The following is a 19,198-nucleotide window of genomic DNA, read 5'->3' as shown; positions in this document are numbered from 1 at the left end:
CCCTGAGATTGGATGAAAATCCCTGAAATCCAGACCATGTCTTAGGTGGGTCTTCAAAGTCATTTACTATATAAGAAGGGGGCAGTTGCATTAGGAAATGAGACCACTGAGGAAGAGGTTGTCACCTCGAAACGCGACTGGCCGTTTTGGACTTACAACTACCCACCTAAGACTATTATAAAGAGATTATATTCCATACCTCAATTGGAATTTTAATTGGGACACTGGGCCCTTTAAGGACACTGCACATTTGACCACGTCACGTCACAGCTGCTACTCTACGGCAAAGACTGCAAACTTTTCTCACGTGAGACGCTGAGGTCCGTGCTCCACATAACTGGAAAGTTCACATTACGGTAAAAACAATTGACATATCGAACAACCAGAAGGACCGCAGGGCTACGTGACACTCGTGTGCTACACAGAATCAGAGACACAGCCTGGAGATCAGTGAACGGAGGTAACAGGTAAGAGGCTGTGCGAGGGGGACGCCCCAGGCGCCAGCCCTACTATCGATACCTCCCAAGAGATTGTCTTATACTCTATATTTGCAAGTAACTTTTGATATTGTCACATATTAACAGTGACAACTATCCCTGGGAAGAAATATATTATTCACATTCCTTTATTCACATCTATATCACAATATATGGTTTTATTATTGTTAAATTAGGATTTAGATCAAGGTACTAACAACTATTGATTTTATAAGAAGTATTGTGCACAAATTGTCACTTAATTATTTTTAGATACATTGTTTAAGCACCAATGCACATTTAACTTACATGATTGCAAATAGCTGCTGAGATCTATTAACTGGTGTCCAAACAATCTCAGAATGCCAAGACTGTAGGGGCAACTATATATATATTTTTTTTACTTATTTTAATAAAATATTTTTTTTTATATCTGTCAGATGGTGAGTGCCTGTTTTTAAATTTTAAATTTACCCTCATATAAATACGTTTTGGGAGAAGCCAAACGCAGAGCTTCTATTTTATTGTATACAGTAGAGTTGAGCAAATCGAAGTTAACAAAAATTTCATTTGCCACGAATCAGAATTTCTTGGCGCTTCGTGGTAACAAATCTATGAAATAGCAGGAAAAAACAAAAAAACAAACATACTTACATACTCACCTCATCCATTTGATCGTGGAGAGGCCATCGCGGCCATCTTGATTGAAGAAAAGGCGCCAAATCTTGAGCACACTGACGTGTGACATCATCAGTGATTACACCACCGCGCCCAGACAGCGGACATGGTGTCGTCATCATGTCAGCACGTGCGAGATTTGGCGCGTTTTTTTCAATCAGGATAGCGATCAAATGGATGAGATGAGTATGTTTTTTTTAACCCCTGATTAACCCCCTAAAAGGACTTAATGTGACTCTCAGATGCCACGGTCAGTGTTGAGAGGTTCAATGATAGGGTCGTGGCGCAATCGCGTTCCCCGTCATTGCGCCCGCTACATACAATGGAATGCAATTCATGACGAAGTACTTCGTAACAAATGTGAATTTCTTGTCGAAGGTTTGCAAAGCAGCCGAATAGAATTTTTGAAAACTTCGCTCATCACTAGTATACAGCATAATAATGTGATGTCATAATACTGAGTAATAAATATATATATATATATATACACCCAGTATATATAACTCAATATTATTCCATTCCATTATCATGCTGTATACAATAAAATAGAAGTTCTGCATTTGGCTTCTCTCAAAACTTACCTATTCATTTCAATGGGTCTGTGTACATGAGCGTTTTTTTTTTCACGCATCAGTTCTGCGTTGCGTGAAAAAAGCAGCATGTTCTATATTCTGCGTTTTCACGCATCCCTGGCCCCATAGAATTGAATGGGGCTTCAGTGAAAAACTCATTGTATCCGCAAGCAAGTGCGGGTGCGATGCGTTTTTCACTGATGGTTGCTAAGAGATATTGTTTTTAAACCTTCAGTTTTTTATCCCGCGCGTGATAAACGCATCAAAACGCATTTCACCCACGCAGAAAAAAACGGAACAACTGAACGCAATCACAGACAAAACTGACTGAACTTGCTTGTAAAATGGTGCGAGCTTCACTGAACGCACCCTGAACGCATCCAGACCTAACCCGTGTGAAATGGGCCTTAATGCGTTCCGAGGTAAAGCTTAAACAGCTCAGCTTGTGTGCCTAGATCATATGGCAGCAGCTCATTAATCACAACTTACAACCATCCACACCACATGGCTTAATTATAACCCATCTTCCCAAATTTATCTTAGCCTTTCATCACACTGACCTTGCAGGATGGCAGCCTTCTAGGAGAGAAGAGAGGGGCTTTGGCATGCCCGCTTGTTAACATATTTCTCTGTTCCCATCATATGTTTATATTCTAATTCCTGTATCAGTTCTGCATAACTGTCCAGCAGCATGTGCCCCGAGCTCCTGATACCAAACGGGATGACATGGCTCTGAAGTACTGGCAGCCGGCAAGCCCACGTTTCCACTTTTGGAAAATTCTAGAACATGTAAGGTCCAGAACATATAGACTGACTCTATTGTAAAGCCTAGTCAAAATCTGTCACTAAGCAACAAAATGTGCAACAAAATAATTTTTGGGGCAGTGGGGTAGATAGAAAAGTTAAAGGCTTTGAACACCTTTGGAGGCAATTTTTGTTTATGATTGAAATTTACTCATTTTCGGCTAAAAATCATATTTTCCATTGGCCTTTATTAAAGATATTGAGCCATTCTGTCACAAAAGGTTAACAGTTTTTCTGTGTGATTGGTACTTTCACTTTGTGCCTGTCATCTAATAAACCTTAACTCTAAACTACTAAGAGGTCATAAACACTAATTTAAGCCACATTCTTATCAGTAAAATAAGAACTCAGCTATAAGAGTGTTTACAAGGTCAGAAAGCAGAGATAAGGAGTCTGTCTGCTCCTGGTCTGACGGAAAAAAGACAGAAAATCCACAGGCGGCTACTACAGCATGTCAGCTCTGTACACAAAAAAAGGCTCCATATTTTTAATAAAGAGCAATTGAAAAATATATTCTTAGCTCAAAATACATACTGTAGAGGCAGCCAATGCAATTGCTGAGGGGCTTATGAAGAAGGTGGACACAGACTGGTGCCATTCCAGATTCCTGTAGGAAGTGTGAACCTGCATAAATCTTCCCCTCAATGTTAGCAAACATAAGGAACCTGCTCGGGCTCTTTCACACTTGCGTTGTTCTGTTCCGGCATAGAGTTCCGTCGTCGGGGCTCTATGCCGGAAGAATCCTGATCAGGATTATCCCCATGCATTCTGAATGGAGAGAAATCCGTTCAGGATGCATCAGGATGTCTTCAGCTCCGGACCGGAACGTTTTTTGGCCAGAGAAAATACCGTAGCATGCTGCACTTTTTGCTCCGGCCAAAAATCCTGAACACTTGCCGCAAGGCCGGATCCGGAATTAATGCCCATTGAAAGGCATTAATCCGGATCCGGCCTTTTAAGCTAAACGTCGTTTCGGCGCATTACCGGATCCGACGTTTAGCTTTTTCTGAATGGTTACCATGGCTGCCAGGACGCTAAAGTCCTGTTTGCCATGGTAAAGTGTAGTGGGGAGCGGGGGAGCAGTATTCTTACCGTCCGTGCAGCTCCCGGGGCACTTCAGAGTGACGTCAGGGCGCCCCAGGCGCATGGATGACGTGATCGCATGGATCAGGTCATCCATGCGCATGGGGCGCTCTGACATCATTCTGGAGCGCCCCGGGAGCCGCATGGGCGGTAAGTATACTGCTCCCCCGCTCCCCACTACTACTATGGCAACCGGGACTTTAATAGCGTCCTGGCTGCCATAGTAACACTGAAAGCATTTTGAACACTGATCAGTCTTTAAATGCTTTCAGTTCACTTGCGGTGTTACGGATCCGGCGGGCACTTCCGGCAGATGGAGTACACGACGGATCCGGACAACGCAAGTGTGAAAGAGCCCTCAACTTCCTGACACTCTTCTGTCCTACAAGAGATGAGCTGAAGGGGAACCAGGACTGTGAAGATGGTGTGGGGTGCAATAAATCTATACCAGGAGAAGCAGGTTTGATTTTGTTTTGGAGTGCATCAAATAAGTGTTTTACAAAAGACAAATTTTAATCCTAGCACCGTCTAGACCAGGGATGCCCAACCCACGGCCCTCCAGCTGTTGCAAAACTACAACTCCCAGCATGCTTGGACAGCCTACAGCTATCGGTCTTCAGCAGGGCATTGTGGGAGTTGTAGTTTTACAAGAGCTGGAGGGCCGCAGGTTGGGCATCCCTGGTCTAGACAATTTTATCAACCATTAAGTGTATTTCTTCCTTCTTTCCAAAGGACTTTCGAATTTTAGTTGACAGTAAACTTACCTGTAGTAACCAGTGTCAGGCAGCTGCTGCCAAGACAAATAAGATCATGGGCTGCATTAAAATAGGCCAAATCAACTATAGCCACACGCAGGACAATCTTCAGCTGTTTGCTGCGGAGGCTCATCAAGCCCCTGTTCACACAATGGATAAAGAACGCAGCTCAGCCATCAAAAAGTACATTCAATGCCTTTCCAGAGCCATAACTTATTTTTATTTTTTTTCTATTCACATAGCTGTATGAGGGCTTCTTTTTTTTTTTTTGCAGGACAAATTGTACTTTCCAGTGCCACCATTTAATATTGCATATGATGTACTGGAAGGCAGAAAAAAAATTCCAAATGGAGTGGAATTGGAAAAAAAAAAGCAATTCCGCCACAATTCTCCAGGTTTTTTATTTACAACACTAAAACTGACAAGTTTCTTTCATTCTCCAGATCAGTACGAATTCATTGATATCTTATATGTGTAGTTTTTCTTGCATTTTGATACTGATAAAATAATAAAAACCTTGAAAAAACTCAGTGATATTTTTTTGTCACCATATTCTGACCCCTATAACTTTTCTGTAGTTATGTGTATGGAGCTGTGTGAGGACAAATTTTTTGCGGGGTGATCTGTACTTTTCATTGATACCATTTTGGGGTGGGCATGACTTTTTGATCATGTTTTATTACATTTTTTGTGACAAATGAAGCGACCAAAAATGGTGAATCGGGCATTTTTCCTTTTTTTCCGTTTTGACGTTTGCCATCTGGGGAAAATATTTTTATAGTATGGCCATTTTCACACTTGGCGATACCCATGATGTGTATTTCTTTTGTTTTTTAAGTTTTTTTATTTTATATTTTGGAATTTTAACACAGGCATTTTACTGTCATTCTCAATGAGAGGGGCTGCTGCAAATAAGCTCCGGCTCCTCCAATCAATACCAGAGTGAGCTGGAGCATACCTGGAAGCGCGCGCTTCCGGGTTTTTGTGTGCTCGGGTGCCATGCTCAGGATTGAGAAGTGTTAAATCTACATGAGCCACGGGTGTCTGCTGTGTGAAACAGCAGGCACCCCGCGGCTATGGTGCCCGCTCTGCTTCGGAGCAGGCGCCATCTTTAAGGACCTGGCCAGCGCTGTACTGGTATGGCCCTGGTTGCGAAGGGGTTAATAATGCATATGAATTGAAGTCAGAGGACTGAATAAAGAACTGACTTTAAAAGTATCTTGTGGTCATGAGTAGTATATCGATGCTCACTTATATATATTAAATGAACTTCTTGATTGCTGAGCTGAATTTATTATACTTTGCTTTAAAATAGTCATAGATGGCCATGACGTGACTGTAGTTCTACCGCGTTACTATTCAGACCACACATGGAGTACTGTGCGCAAGAAAGACATAGCAGAGCGGGCAACTAAAGTAATACATGGGGTGGACTGTTCGACCCTGAAAAATTGTCCAAATTAGGGATATTTAGTTTAGAAAAAAGACGACCTTGGGGAGATCTAATAACCATGTATAAATATATCAGGGGGCAGCCATCATCTATTTATCCCCAGGACTGTGAGGGCTCATGCATGACACAAACGTATTATTTTCCGTGTCAATTCCGTATTTTTTTCTGCCTGTATGCAGAACCATTCACTTTGATGGGACCGCAAAAAAAAAAAAAAGGAAAATGACTCCGTGTGCATTTCCACATGGCCGTAGCGCTAAAAGATGGAACATGTCCTATTATTGTCCCCATTCTGGGCAAGGATAGAACTGTTCTATTAGAGGCCGGCCATTCCGTTCCACAGAATGGGGAATGCACGTGGTCCGTATCCATGGTTTGCGGATCCACAGTTTGCGGACCGCAAAACAACTAACGGTCATGTGCACAAGCCCTGACTGTGACGAGGGGACATCCTCTGCGTCTGGAGGAAAGAAGGTTTGTACACAAACATAGAAGAGGATTCTTTACGGTAAGAGCAGTGAGACTATGGAACTCTCTGCCTGAGGAGGTGGTGATGGCGAGTACAATAAAGGAATTCAAGAGGGGTCTGGATGTATTTCTTGGGTATAGAAGTTAGGCTACTTTCACACTGGCGTTTTGGTTTCCGTTTGTGAGATCCGTTCAGGGCTCTCATAAGCGGTCCAAAACGGATCAGTTTTGCCCTAATGCATTCTGAATGGAAAAGGATCCGCTCAGAATGCATCAGTTTGCCTCCGATCTGATGCAGCGTTTTGCTGTCCGCTTGACGAAACTGAGCCAAACGGATCCGTCCTGGCACACAATGTAAGTCAATGGGGACGGATCCGTTTTCACTGACACGATCTGGCACAATAGAAAACGGATCCGTCTTCCATTGACTTTCAATGGTGTTCAAGATGGATCCATCTTGGCTATGTTACAGATAATACAAACGGATCCGTTCTGAACGGATGCAGACGGTTTTATTATCTGAACGGATCCGTCTGTGCAGATCCATGACAGATCCTTACCAAAAGCGAGTAATACAACCGTCTGCTTCCGTTCAGAGCGGACCCGTTTGTATTATCTGTAACATTGCCAAGACGGATCCATCTTGAGCACCATTCAAAGTCAATGGAGGACGGATCCGTTTTCTATTGTGCCAGATTGTGTCAGTTAAAACAGATCCGTCCCCATTGACTTACATTGTGTGCCAGGATGGATCCGTTTGGCTCAGTTTCGTCAGACGGACAACAAAACGCTGCAGGCAGTGTTTTGGTGTCTGTCTCCAAAGCGGAATGGAGACTGAACTGATGCAAACTGATGTATTCTGAGCGGATCATTTTCCATTCAGAATGCATTAGAATGCAAACTGATCCGTTTTGGACCGCTTGTGAGAGCCCTGAACGGATCTCACAAACGGAAAACCAAAACGCCAGTGTGACAGTAGCCTTACGCTGGGTTCACACCTGAGCGTTTTACAACGCGTTCCTACGCGCTGTAAAACGCACAACAGGCAAGAACCAATGATTCCCTATGGGAATGGTTCACACCTGGGCGTTTTACAGCGCGTACGATCGCGCTGTAAAACGCCCGACGCTCAAACAAGTGCTTGAGCTTTTTTATGGGCGTTTGTCGCGCGTTCCCGCACATAGATATTCGGGAACGCGCGACAATGTGTGCACCCCTGTCTCTGTATGCGCGATTGTAAACGCCCGTACAATCGCGCATACAGAGCGCTCGTTTCAGAACGCTCAGGTGTGAACCCAGCGTTATAGTTACTTAATGACTGAAAAAGAGTTGTTCATCCAGGGAGTTATTCTGATTATCAGATTTGGAGTTGGGAAATAATTTTGTTTCCCTTAAGGCCTCACGCACACGACCGTTGTTGTGTCTCGTGTCCGTTGTTCCGTTTTTCGTGATTTTCTGCGGACCCATTGACTTTCAATGGGTCCGTGGAAAACTTGGCTAATGCACCGTTTGTCATCCGCGTCCATGATCCATGTTTCCAGTCCGTGAAAAAAATATGACCTGTCCTATTTTTTTCACGGACAACGGTTCGCGGACCCATTCAAGTCAATGAGATCCTTCAAAAATAAAGGAAGACAGATGGAAACAAAAACGGACACGGATCACGGAACAATGGAATCCCTTTTTGTGGATCACAAAAAAATACTGTTGTGTGCATGAGGCTAAAGATGAAGAAAAGTGGCTTTTTCCTCATACGGATTTTTTGACTTCCTCTTTATCAACCTTGCAGGATGAAGATACATCTGGGTAACCTGTATACTATTTATTTCTCTCCTCCCCATACCTCCTCTCACTTTGTATTTGAAAAAGTATTTTTAAAACAAGAAAGTTTGGAATTCATTAAAAATAGACATAAAATAAAAGTGTATACAGTACAAGCGATAAATGATCACACATGTAGACTTTTTTGTCCAAAAGACCAATTTCTGATACAGTATAAAGCAAGTATCTAATGTGAACCCTCATCATCTCCTCTCCAGTTTACTGCAATGTGCGAACTTACTTTATTGCTATTGCTGTCAGTTGTCAGCTGACTTTTTATCCCTTTCGCCTTCTGCTTAATCTTACAGAGAATGGAGTGATTATGACAAGTGGGTAGAAAGTACAAGCCCCACTGTTATGACCATAGGACACCAGGTAGTAAAAGTTACTACTGACCAAATGAGGCTTTTTTGTCTGCACTAGTCTTGTGGGTGACACCTAATATCCTCTTGTGCACACACTGTTGTGAGCATTTTGCTTCTGGTATTTTATATTTTACATGAACTCACTATTGGCCCATGTGATTCATTCATTTCCGTGATAGATGCTCTTTTGTTGTTGTTTTTTTCCCCGCAATTTTGAGGTGTGATTTTTGTTGCTTGGCTAAAATGGAAGTGTTCAGACATTACATATTAGTCAAATAGTAAAGAAAGGCCGGCACTCACTGCTCTGCAGTTATTGTGGATTTATTGCAGCATCTGTATTATTAATAGGAGACGCGTTTTGGTTCAGGCACGTGCCTTAGCCGAAAAGCGTCAGTCATAATGATATAGATGCTGCAATAAATCCCCAATAACTGCAGAGTAGTGAGTGCCGGCCTTTCTTTACTATTTGTACTTTGGCATGCCTTGCCTAGTGATGAGCGGCTGGGGCTATATTCGATATTTGCGATATTTCATGAATATTTGGGGGGGCGAATATTCATCATATATTCGCAAATTCACGAATTCGAGATTATTTTCTTGATTGCGAAAAATCGGCAATGTAATATTCGCGTAATGCGCGTGAAATACAGGCATGGGTCACTTTTGCTACATTTTCCATGTTGCTAGAATGCTATAAATGGCTTTAGATGCAGTTAGAGTGCTCCAATATGGTCGCGATTTAATCGGCACTAATGATGCGAATATTTTGGCGCAATATGTGAAACTGCATGTATGTATGGACAGTAGAACCTATCACACTACCTAACACCCTGCACTGCAACAGCTGCACTATATCAGGATATAACCTACACTGACTATCTGTATTATATATCTAAGCTATCTAACTATCTATCTAATGTAATGAGAGGAAAGCACAGAGCAGAGCAATGTCACTGCTCTCTCTCTCAGAACTGTAGAAAATGGCTGCTGGGGAGGTTCTTATTAGTGATGAGCGGGAGGTGCCATATTCAATTTTGCAATATTTCGTGAATATTCGAATTAATATTTGTCTTCTATTCATCGAAATCAAATATTCGTCATTATTCTATTTATCGTGATTAGTATGCGATTTTATTATTTGCATATTGCGATTTTTAACTGTATAAGGCAACTTTCCTATTGGTTTGCTAATAATATGTGTATTTTACGAATATTCGCTATATTGCTATATATTCTTGTTTTAGAATATGACGAATATTCTAAAAAACAAAGTTATAGCAATATAGCGAATATTCGTAAAATAAACATATAGACTGCATTTTAACTAATATAGTGCTATTATCTTTTTTTTATAGTCTAATTTTTTTTGTCTCTTCTGAACTTCAGATTTGGAAAACATTTACACTATATATAAAAAAAAAAATATAGCACTATATTAGCTAAATTGCAGTCTATATGTGTATTTCACGAATATTCGCTATATTGCTATAACTTAGTTTTTTAGAATATTATGAATATTCTAAAAAAACTAAGTTATAGCAATATAGCGAATATATTCGTTATTTAGAATATTCGTCTTTTTTTTTTCCAATCTGTACTGTTATTCCACTTTGGCATACTCCTCCCCGACAAGCGTCCCCGTCACCATGGGAACACCTGTGGGTTAGAATATACCATCAGATCTGAGTTTTCACGATCTCAGGGAAAACTCAGATCTGATGGTATTTTCTAACCCACAGGCGTTCCCATGGTGTCGGGGACGCTTGTCAGGGAGGGGTATGCAAACAACTGTACAGATTGGGGGGAAAAAGGCGAATATTCTAAATAACGAATATATTCCCTATTTTGCTATATATTTGTTTTTTAGAATATTCGTCATTTTTTTTCCATATGAAAACATGATTTCTTCCTGCTTAAGTTGCTTGTGGGCCAATGACTCATTGACCCACAAGAAAGAAGCAGGGAGGAATCATGTTTTCAGATGGAAAAAAATATTCGCGAATTAGCGAAGTTGCGATATCCGCAATTAATATTCGCTATTCGAATATTCACGCTCGACACTAGTTCTTATATAGTAAGGGGTAGGCAACTTTCCTATTGGTTGCTAGGGATGTTGCTGAGCTCAGACAAAGATATTGCAGCCTTCTCATTGGCCCACGTGCAAGAAGTAAGGTTACTGATGAGAAAATGAAAAAAAAAATCTAGAACATTCGAAATTATGAATATATATATCACTATATTCTAAATATTCGTGAATTCTCAAAGTGCCGATATTCGCGATTATTATGCGCAATTTGAATATTTGCGCCCAACACTATTGCCTAGATGCAAGCGCCACACAAGCGATAACTGAGTGCTGATTGGTTGCAACTACAAGTCCTTAGTTATTGAAAAAACATGTCATTTACATTCCTGCATTTGAGCTCATATAGGTCATAAATGGAGCACTTATGTCAGGAAATATGAAGATCAGTTCATATGTTATGTCGCCACCATATTACTCAACTTTTAAAGGGAACCTGTCACCGGGATTTTGTGTATAGAGCTGAGGACATGGGTTGCTAGATGGCCACTAGCACATCCGCAATACCCAGTCCCCATAGCTCTGTGTGCTTTTATTGTGTAAAAAAAACAATTTGATACATATGCAAATTCACCTGAGATGAGTCCTGTCCGTGCATATGTATCAAATCGTTATTTTTTTACACAATAAAAGCACACAGAGCTATGGGGACTGAGTATTGGGGACGTGCTAGCGGCCATCTAGCAGCCCATGTCCTCAGCTCTATACACAAAATCCCGGTGACAGGTTCCCTTTAAGTAAAAGACAAGGAATTTTAAATCCATGTGTGTGGCCAAGCAGCCTGGGTATAGAGCGCATTCACACAGATACAGCAGGTTGAATCCGTTGTTCTTTAATCATTTTTTCTCCACAATGGCAGTGGCACTCTGTTATTAGGTTTTTTTGTTTAATTTTTTTATTCACATAGTCACCTGTTAAAATGTGTGTTCACCTAGAACCTAGGTTCATAATTTGAAAAAAAATTAAATAAAAAAGGGAAACATCCTTTGACATAATAAGAACTGTTCCTTTTCAAGATGCTAAAGAAATCAGCACTGGCTCTGTCCACATTGGGATTTAGCATTCAGTTTTGACAGCCTTCTCTCACATCTTTCACACATCAGTTTTTGATCAGTGATTTTCATCAGTGATTGTGAGCCAAAACCAGGAGCAGAGTAGGTATAATGAAGACATTTGCACCTGGTTTTGGTTCACAATCACAGCTCGATTAAGGCTAGGTCTACACGATGACATTTGTTGCGCGACAAAAAGTAGCGCGACAGATAGGGTGCAACATTTGACACGCAACATTTTGTTGCACTAATGTCGCATGACAATTTTTATAATGGCAGTCTATGGTGTCGCACTGCAACATGCGACATGCTGCGACTGCGACGCAACAGTCGCAGAAAAATCCATCTCGAATGGATTTTCTGCGACTGTCGCGTCGCAGTCGCAGCATGTTGCAGTGCGACACCATAGACTGCCATTATAAAAATTGTCGCGCGACATTAGTGCAACAAAATGTTGCGCGACAAATGTCGTTGTGTAGACCTAGCCTAAACCCTGACCAAAGCTCTGTATGAAAGAAGCCTAAGGGCTCATGCACACGACCGCTGCCCATTTTGCAGTCCAAAAATTGCGGATTAGCAAAACACGGATACCAGCCTTGTGCATTCTGCATTTTGCGGAACGGAACATCCAGCCCATAATAGAGAAGAGTCCTATCCTTGCCCGTAATGCGGACAAGAATAGGACATGTTCTATATTTTTTGTGGATGCAACGGAACGGACAAACGGACGCGGGCAGCACACCTTTTGCGTCCACACTGAAGTGAATGGGTCCACATCCGATCCGCAGCAAATGCAGATCGAAAGCGAACAAAAAATATGTTGTTGTGCATGAGCCCTCAATCTCATAGATGTGTTGATCCCATACATGCAAAAAAAAAAAAAAAAACTCCATCAGTGCGGATGATGATCTAAATTTGTGTTTTAAAATCAGAAACAGATCTAAAAGAATGATTTCAAAATTGTTGCAATTTAATATTTTAATATTTTAATCATTTTAAATTTAAATTCCAATCAGGATCTTCTGCACACACCAAAAAAAATAAAGTACAGCAAAAAAGACACTTATGTGAACAAATCCCAAGGAAATAAGATTTGTAAATCAATTCCTTATTTTAGCCATTTTTTTTTTAAAGTGAAATAAGGACGGAGTCTTGCTGAGATTTATGGATCCTGGAAAAACAATGGAGATGGACCCATCTGCCTTCGACTGCTCAGATTGCACCCCATAGAAATAAAAGATGTGTCAAGTGATGGTTTCCTTTATACCTTACAAACAAGGTTTTTATGGTTTTTGATTATAAAATTGTGATGAATCACTAGTGATAAATGATCTGACGGTTGGTGCATTTTCTTCTTTACCAAAAATGCTGTGGTTAGATATTTATTAGAGAAAAATCTGAATATATGTACACTGCGTGCACCTAATTTACTCAGTCTTGTGAATGACAGAGTTATTTTGTAGCCAGATTTATGAAATACAGCTTTATAGGCTGGGCTCATATATACTAGATGTCTCCAGCCAGTTGTTTCATGCTGAGAGCTGGATACAACTGACATATGTGTACATTGTGTGTACATTGTGTGTACCAGTCTGGCATTCAAAGACTGTGGGGACTGAACACCAAATTGCTGCGTGCAAAATGTTTCCGCCTGGCCCTGTTTTACATCCGACATCAAAACTGTTGCACAGCAAATCTGATGCACCAGATGACATGAACCATCCCATAGAAAACTAAGGGAAAAGTCCTGCCATCAGTTTGTCTAAGATGTTCCTGCCCTATACTACAGGGAAACTGAAATAAATGGGCGGATATATCCGCGAAGCCGGCCTTAGGGCTTACGCACACAAATGTATTTTTTGTCCGTTCCGTTTTATTTTTGCGTCCTGTATGAGGTACCGTTCATTTCAATGGGGCTGCAAAAAATGGAAATGACTCTGTGTGCATTCCGTATCCATATCCTATGAAAAAAAAAAATTAGATCCTGTCCTATTCTTGTCTGTTTTGCAGACAAGGACAGGCATCATTACAATGGATCCGCAAAAAATACGGCTGTAACACGGACGATTTGTGTATCAATGTTTTGCGGACAGCAAAATACATGCTGTCGTGTGCATGAGCCCTTAGAAGGTTAGAAAAAAAAAGTTGCAAGTGCATTCTGTTGTAAAAAATAAACGTCATCAGACTTAGCCCCACACCATCTCAAAAATAAAATGCAGCAAGTTTAACAAATGGCGTGCAACAATAGATAGATTTGTGGCAAAAATAAACTGCAAAATAAAATAAAAAAGTGCCACAAAAATATGACTGACAGAATTTATACATAACATTATACTATAGATATTGCTTTCTATGGCATTCATTACTCATTAATTAAAAAAAAATTATGGAAAAATACATGTGGACATTTTACATAAATTTTCTACAGTAAAAAGAGAATTTCCTCACACTGTGGAGCAGATTTACAATAATTCCTCAGAAATCTGCTGTACATTCCCTCTGATACATTTATTTAGTGTTCTAGATATTTTTTTTTTACCTTATTAAACAGTTTTGTAAAGGAGACAGGGCATGGCTAAGTGAATTCTTAAAATACATCAGATTTATTGATGAGGTGCACTGTGCACATATTTATTTGTGGTGCAAAAATGGTGTAAACTAAGCCAGACTGGAGCTGATGTAGGAAAAAGTGTCTAACTTCTTGCAAAATGCACCAAATCTACCAGAGAAGGTCCCACTGTGATACATTTGACACATCTTTTGATGTTACAGTGGAAGTATATGCTGTCAAATATTTGTAATTCCTAAATCTCCTGTGTCTTCAATGTAAAATATGCCCCAAAGATCCCTATGAAACAAACATTTTGCTGCCATTTTTGCTGTCCTTCTAGTGCAGTTCAAAGTTAAAAATACATATGAGGGAGACCAAATTTTGCACCTGAAGAGCTTAAAATGCATCATAAATAGAAGAAAATTGCAAAAAGAACAGATAAAAGTAAAACAAAACCACAAAAACACAATATTTTGGTTGTGTTCACACCATTTCACACTTTTTCTTGTACTGACAAATGTGCATAGGATGGTATCAGTTTGTATTAGTTTACATGGTTACTCATTTTCTGAATCTGTGTGTCATTTTGGAATTCCCTGTTCTGTTTTATATTTTATACAGTGAGAGATGGTGATAACTTAAAGGGGATTCCCAGCTATTCCTAGAAAAATAAAGCAACTGCAGTGCAATGTATCTGATTTACAAAAAATAACAAATAAAGAATTGCAATAATAGAGAGATAGATATGAGAGACAGACAGACAATATCGTCATTGTGTATATTTGAAATATTCTATACTGTACATGTATGTTTTACATTTTTATTTTACTTGGATACTTTTATTTTTGTTTGAATTTTTATTTTAATTAGTAGCTCATTATATATATATATATATATGTGTGTGTGTGTATTTAAATATGTGTTACATGATGATAGATAGATAGATAGATAGATAGATAGATAGATAGATAGATAGACAAAAACATCATAAACATTGAAGGGAGCATATCTTACAATTCCAGATTGGACAGGGTGGGGGTTGGGGTCCAGCTGGTCGGAATGGAAAGTTTCCTGTATTTTCCTCCTGTATTTCTAAAATAGCCCAAATCCTGGTGATTGAGATATATTACACACACCAGAAATATGTATGTCCCAAAATAGGTGCTAAGGTGCAGGTGTTTTGTATTAAATTGTTTCCATGTTCTCTTAATTAACATGTTGATCCATATTATACCATGTTGTTATAATAATAGTAATAATACTAATAATTATTGTTATAATCATATAATATTCAGTAACATAATAATAATAGCATTACTGATAGTAGTGGAAATAATTTCTAATGCTACTGGTGGCATTTGTTTATCAACTTCTATTTCTACTACTGCTTATTTATCATCATTATTATTATTATTAATAATGTTACACTTATATTGTTCTACTACTACAAATATTTATCCAGATGGTTTAATCTGTGAATTTATGGCAAAAATAAATAAATAAAATGGACAGCAGGACGTCACTAGTGTAAACTATGATACAGGTATATAGTGCATTTATTTTAACAAAAAAATATATGACATAATCCTGTATAAATAATATTGTGCTCGATTCATTGCCTGCCGTTTGATCTGTGTTTGGGATGTTAAATATTGCTGCTTATGTGTCTTTTTACCATATTTAACCATACTATTTTGTAGAATATTACAGAACTAAGTACCATATAATGATGGTTGCATTAGTTTCATGTTCCCATAGTTTTACCTGTCCTGGGCCAGAACAAACATGATTATTACATTGCAGGACATCTTGACAGCTTTTCATTTGCACTTTTCTCGCTGGAAGCTTTATTGGAAAAAAAAATGAAAAATATTAAAGTTTAATTATTGTTTTGCTGCTTCTGCACAAATTAAATCAGAAAAGAAAACCTTTTGTGCTGAAAATTCTTCTTGGGTAGAAGTTTTGCTACTATAATGTATTTGAGGAAAATGTATTATTTGCTTGTCTGTCTTGATTCCCATCGAAATGCATCAATTGTGTGTTCCCTGTGTAATGCAATGAACCCATCCCTGCAGTGTGAATTATTAACAGGCTCAGCTCATAATAAGTAGAGTCCTGGTTACTTTTCCAGGTCCCCCCTCCATGTTTATTAACTTTCCATCGATCTCATTAACACTTACAAAATGAGCCCTCAGTGTGATGTGATGTGTGACTCCTTCCTCTGATACCAGATCCAATATTAAGAATCCAGCGCAATATTAAAGCTTTCACACCGAAATGTTACATTAATCCATCCCATCACCCAAAATTACACAGAACATCCAGTCTGATAAGGGAGGCAATGGCTGAGCTTGCAGTCCGGATTCATTCTTTTCCTACCATTCATTTTGACTTTTCAGAAACTTTTTGTTACTTTTTAAACTTTTAACAAAATAAAATATAAATAAAAATAAATAAGAAAAAAGGCATCAAATTAGTAGAAAACGTGTCTGTGCTGAGAACAATCCCAGACGTCTTGAGGGTTTATACAGTGAAGATGGAGGTGTTTGTTTTTAGAAATCAAAACCAAATTCTGAAATATACAAAGGGTAATATATATATATATATTCTAATTCAGATCAACTACAAATCCAGAAATAACTGCATAGGGAGCCATTATAATAATACACTCACGGAGAATATATGGGTTTTGGATATTGAAAAGGACTTCCATACCTTCATTTAGAATAATGATAATAATAATAATAATAATAATAATAATATAATCTTTATTATAATTAAATATTACAAAGCATAACATACAATAATAGCATCAAGTACATAAAATAAAATTTAATACATTCAATTATATGTCATTCATAAAATATTTTATATAAATAAAATAGTAACATGAAATAATATCAAATATATAGAATAATAATAGACCGAAATACACCACAAGCTCCAAATGAACCTGTAAACGAACTATTTTGTTGTTTCAGAAAAAAAGTTAAAGCTGCAATCACTTATTTGGGGAACATACTACAATTTTAAATGAATAAATAGATAATAGACAGATATTTATATTATATATATATATATATATATATATATACATATATATATATATAGATAGATATTAGAAAGGCAGATAGGTAGTTAGATAGATAGATAGATAGATAGATAGATAGATGATTGATAGATAGATAGATAGATAGATAGATAGATAGATAGATAGATAGATAGATAATAGATAGATAGATAGATAATAGATAGATGATACATAGATAGATAGATAATAGATAGATGATACATAGATAGATAGATAGATAGATAGATAGATAACGATAGATAGATAATAGATAGATAATAAATAGATAGATAGATAGATAGATAGATAGATAGATAATCTCCAAGTTCTGAATACTTTAAAAGTAGCTTTTTCCATGTTATTTCTAAGCAGACATCTTAGTGTGACCCTTGACAGCAGGTCCATTGCTTACTTTTTCACTATGGAGAGATGTAATAGAGAATATACATTGACAGCAATTACTACTTACAAGATTTGTAAATAAATATTTTCCAAAAATGAAAACAATTCTGACTTCTCGCTGCAGATTGATCTCTTGTTCTTTTCCTTCCAGAACAAATTTGGAGGAAAAGGGAGAGGAAGCTGTAAAATCGGCAGAACATGGACCTGATTGACCGGCTGAGACCTGAGGCAGGTTCAGGGCACATTCACACAAATGTATAAACTATTAAACAACTGATACACAGAAGTTTGGAAACATTTTTTCAAACATTTGTGTTTTATTCTGCTTCTATTGCTACCGAACCTACTATTTAAAAGATCTTGGCAGATCCACATCATCATTAATTATTCAATCCCTTTTCTTAATTTTTTTTTTTTAACAAAGCGCAGATTAATTGCAGAAATTTCTGCAAATGAAATTAAGTTCAAAACTCATCTGCATGGGGCTGATGTAGAGGCATGCACCTGGATTTCTGCAAGTCCCATTCACATGAACAGTACAGTGGCAGCAATTTCTGCATCATGTGTGAGTATTCTCTTAAGGGCTCATGCGCACAAATGTAATTTTTTTTCCATTTCCTTTCGGTTTTTTTTTTTTTTTTTTTTTGCTGCTCGTATGTGGAACCATTCACTTCAATGGGGCCAAAACAATAAATAAAACGACTCCGTGTGCCTTTCGTGTCCTTATATCTGCATGGCGGTGCTGCAAAAAATACAGAAAATGTCCTATTATTATTATCCGCATTACGGAATAGGATAGGACTGTTCTGTTACGGGATGGACATTCAGTTCTACAAAATGCGGAATGCACACGGGCAGTATCTGTGTTTTGCCGATCTGCAATTAGCGGACCTCCAAACAGCCAACAGTCGTGTGCGTGAGCCCTAACATTCCGTTATTTCTTGTCCATCGGGTTTATGCCTCTCTTAGGGCTCGTTCACGCGAACGTTTTTTGCGTTCCGTATACGGAACCATTCATTTCAATGGGTCCGCAAAAAAAAACGGAATGTACTTCAGTTTCCATATGTCCGCAATTCCGTTCCACTAGATTTTGAGTCTTGTCCTATTCTTGTCTGCAAATCACGGTCCGTGGCTCCATTCAAGTCAATGGGTCCGCAAAAAAAAGGGAACACATATGGAAATGCATCCGTATGTCTTCCGTATCCGTTCAGTTTTTTGCGGAACCATCTATTGAAAATGTTATGCCCAGCCCAATTTTTTCTATGTAATTACTGTATACTGTATATGCCATATGGAAAAACAGAACCGAAACGGAAACACAACGGAAACAAAAAATGGAACAACGGATCTGGAAAAAACGGCCCGCAAAACACTGAAAAAGCCATACGGTCGTGTGAAAGAGGCCTTAGGGCATGGATGTCAAACTCATGGCCCTCCCAGATGTTGCAAAACTACAACTCCCATCATTCCCTGATAGCTGTAGTATGCCCAAGCATGATGGGAGTTGTAGTTTTGCAACAGCTGGAGGGCCACAAGTTTGACATCCCTGCCTTAGGGTAGGAGGG

The 19,198-nt window shown here is 38.8% G+C and overlaps 1 long non-coding RNA gene across 1 annotated transcript; it reads left to right on the top strand.

Moving 5' to 3' along the window:
- Window positions 1–300: 300 nt before the first annotated feature.
- LOC122941034 lies at window positions 301–17,930 on the top strand. Its single transcript, XR_006390407.1, has 3 exons — window positions 301–467; window positions 12,745–12,889; window positions 17,785–17,930. It is a non-coding gene; the product is annotated as an uncharacterized LOC122941034 (long non-coding RNA).
- Window positions 17,931–19,198: the final 1,268 nt, after the last annotated feature.

The sequence above is a fragment of the Bufo gargarizans genome, chromosome 6, assembly GCF_014858855.1.
Source record: "Bufo gargarizans isolate SCDJY-AF-19 chromosome 6, ASM1485885v1, whole genome shotgun sequence".
In the NCBI taxonomy this organism is placed as follows: domain Eukaryota; kingdom Metazoa; phylum Chordata; class Amphibia; order Anura; family Bufonidae; genus Bufo; species Bufo gargarizans.
Note: the sequence above shows the minus strand (reverse complement) of the source record. Positions and strands in the feature narration are given on the sequence as shown.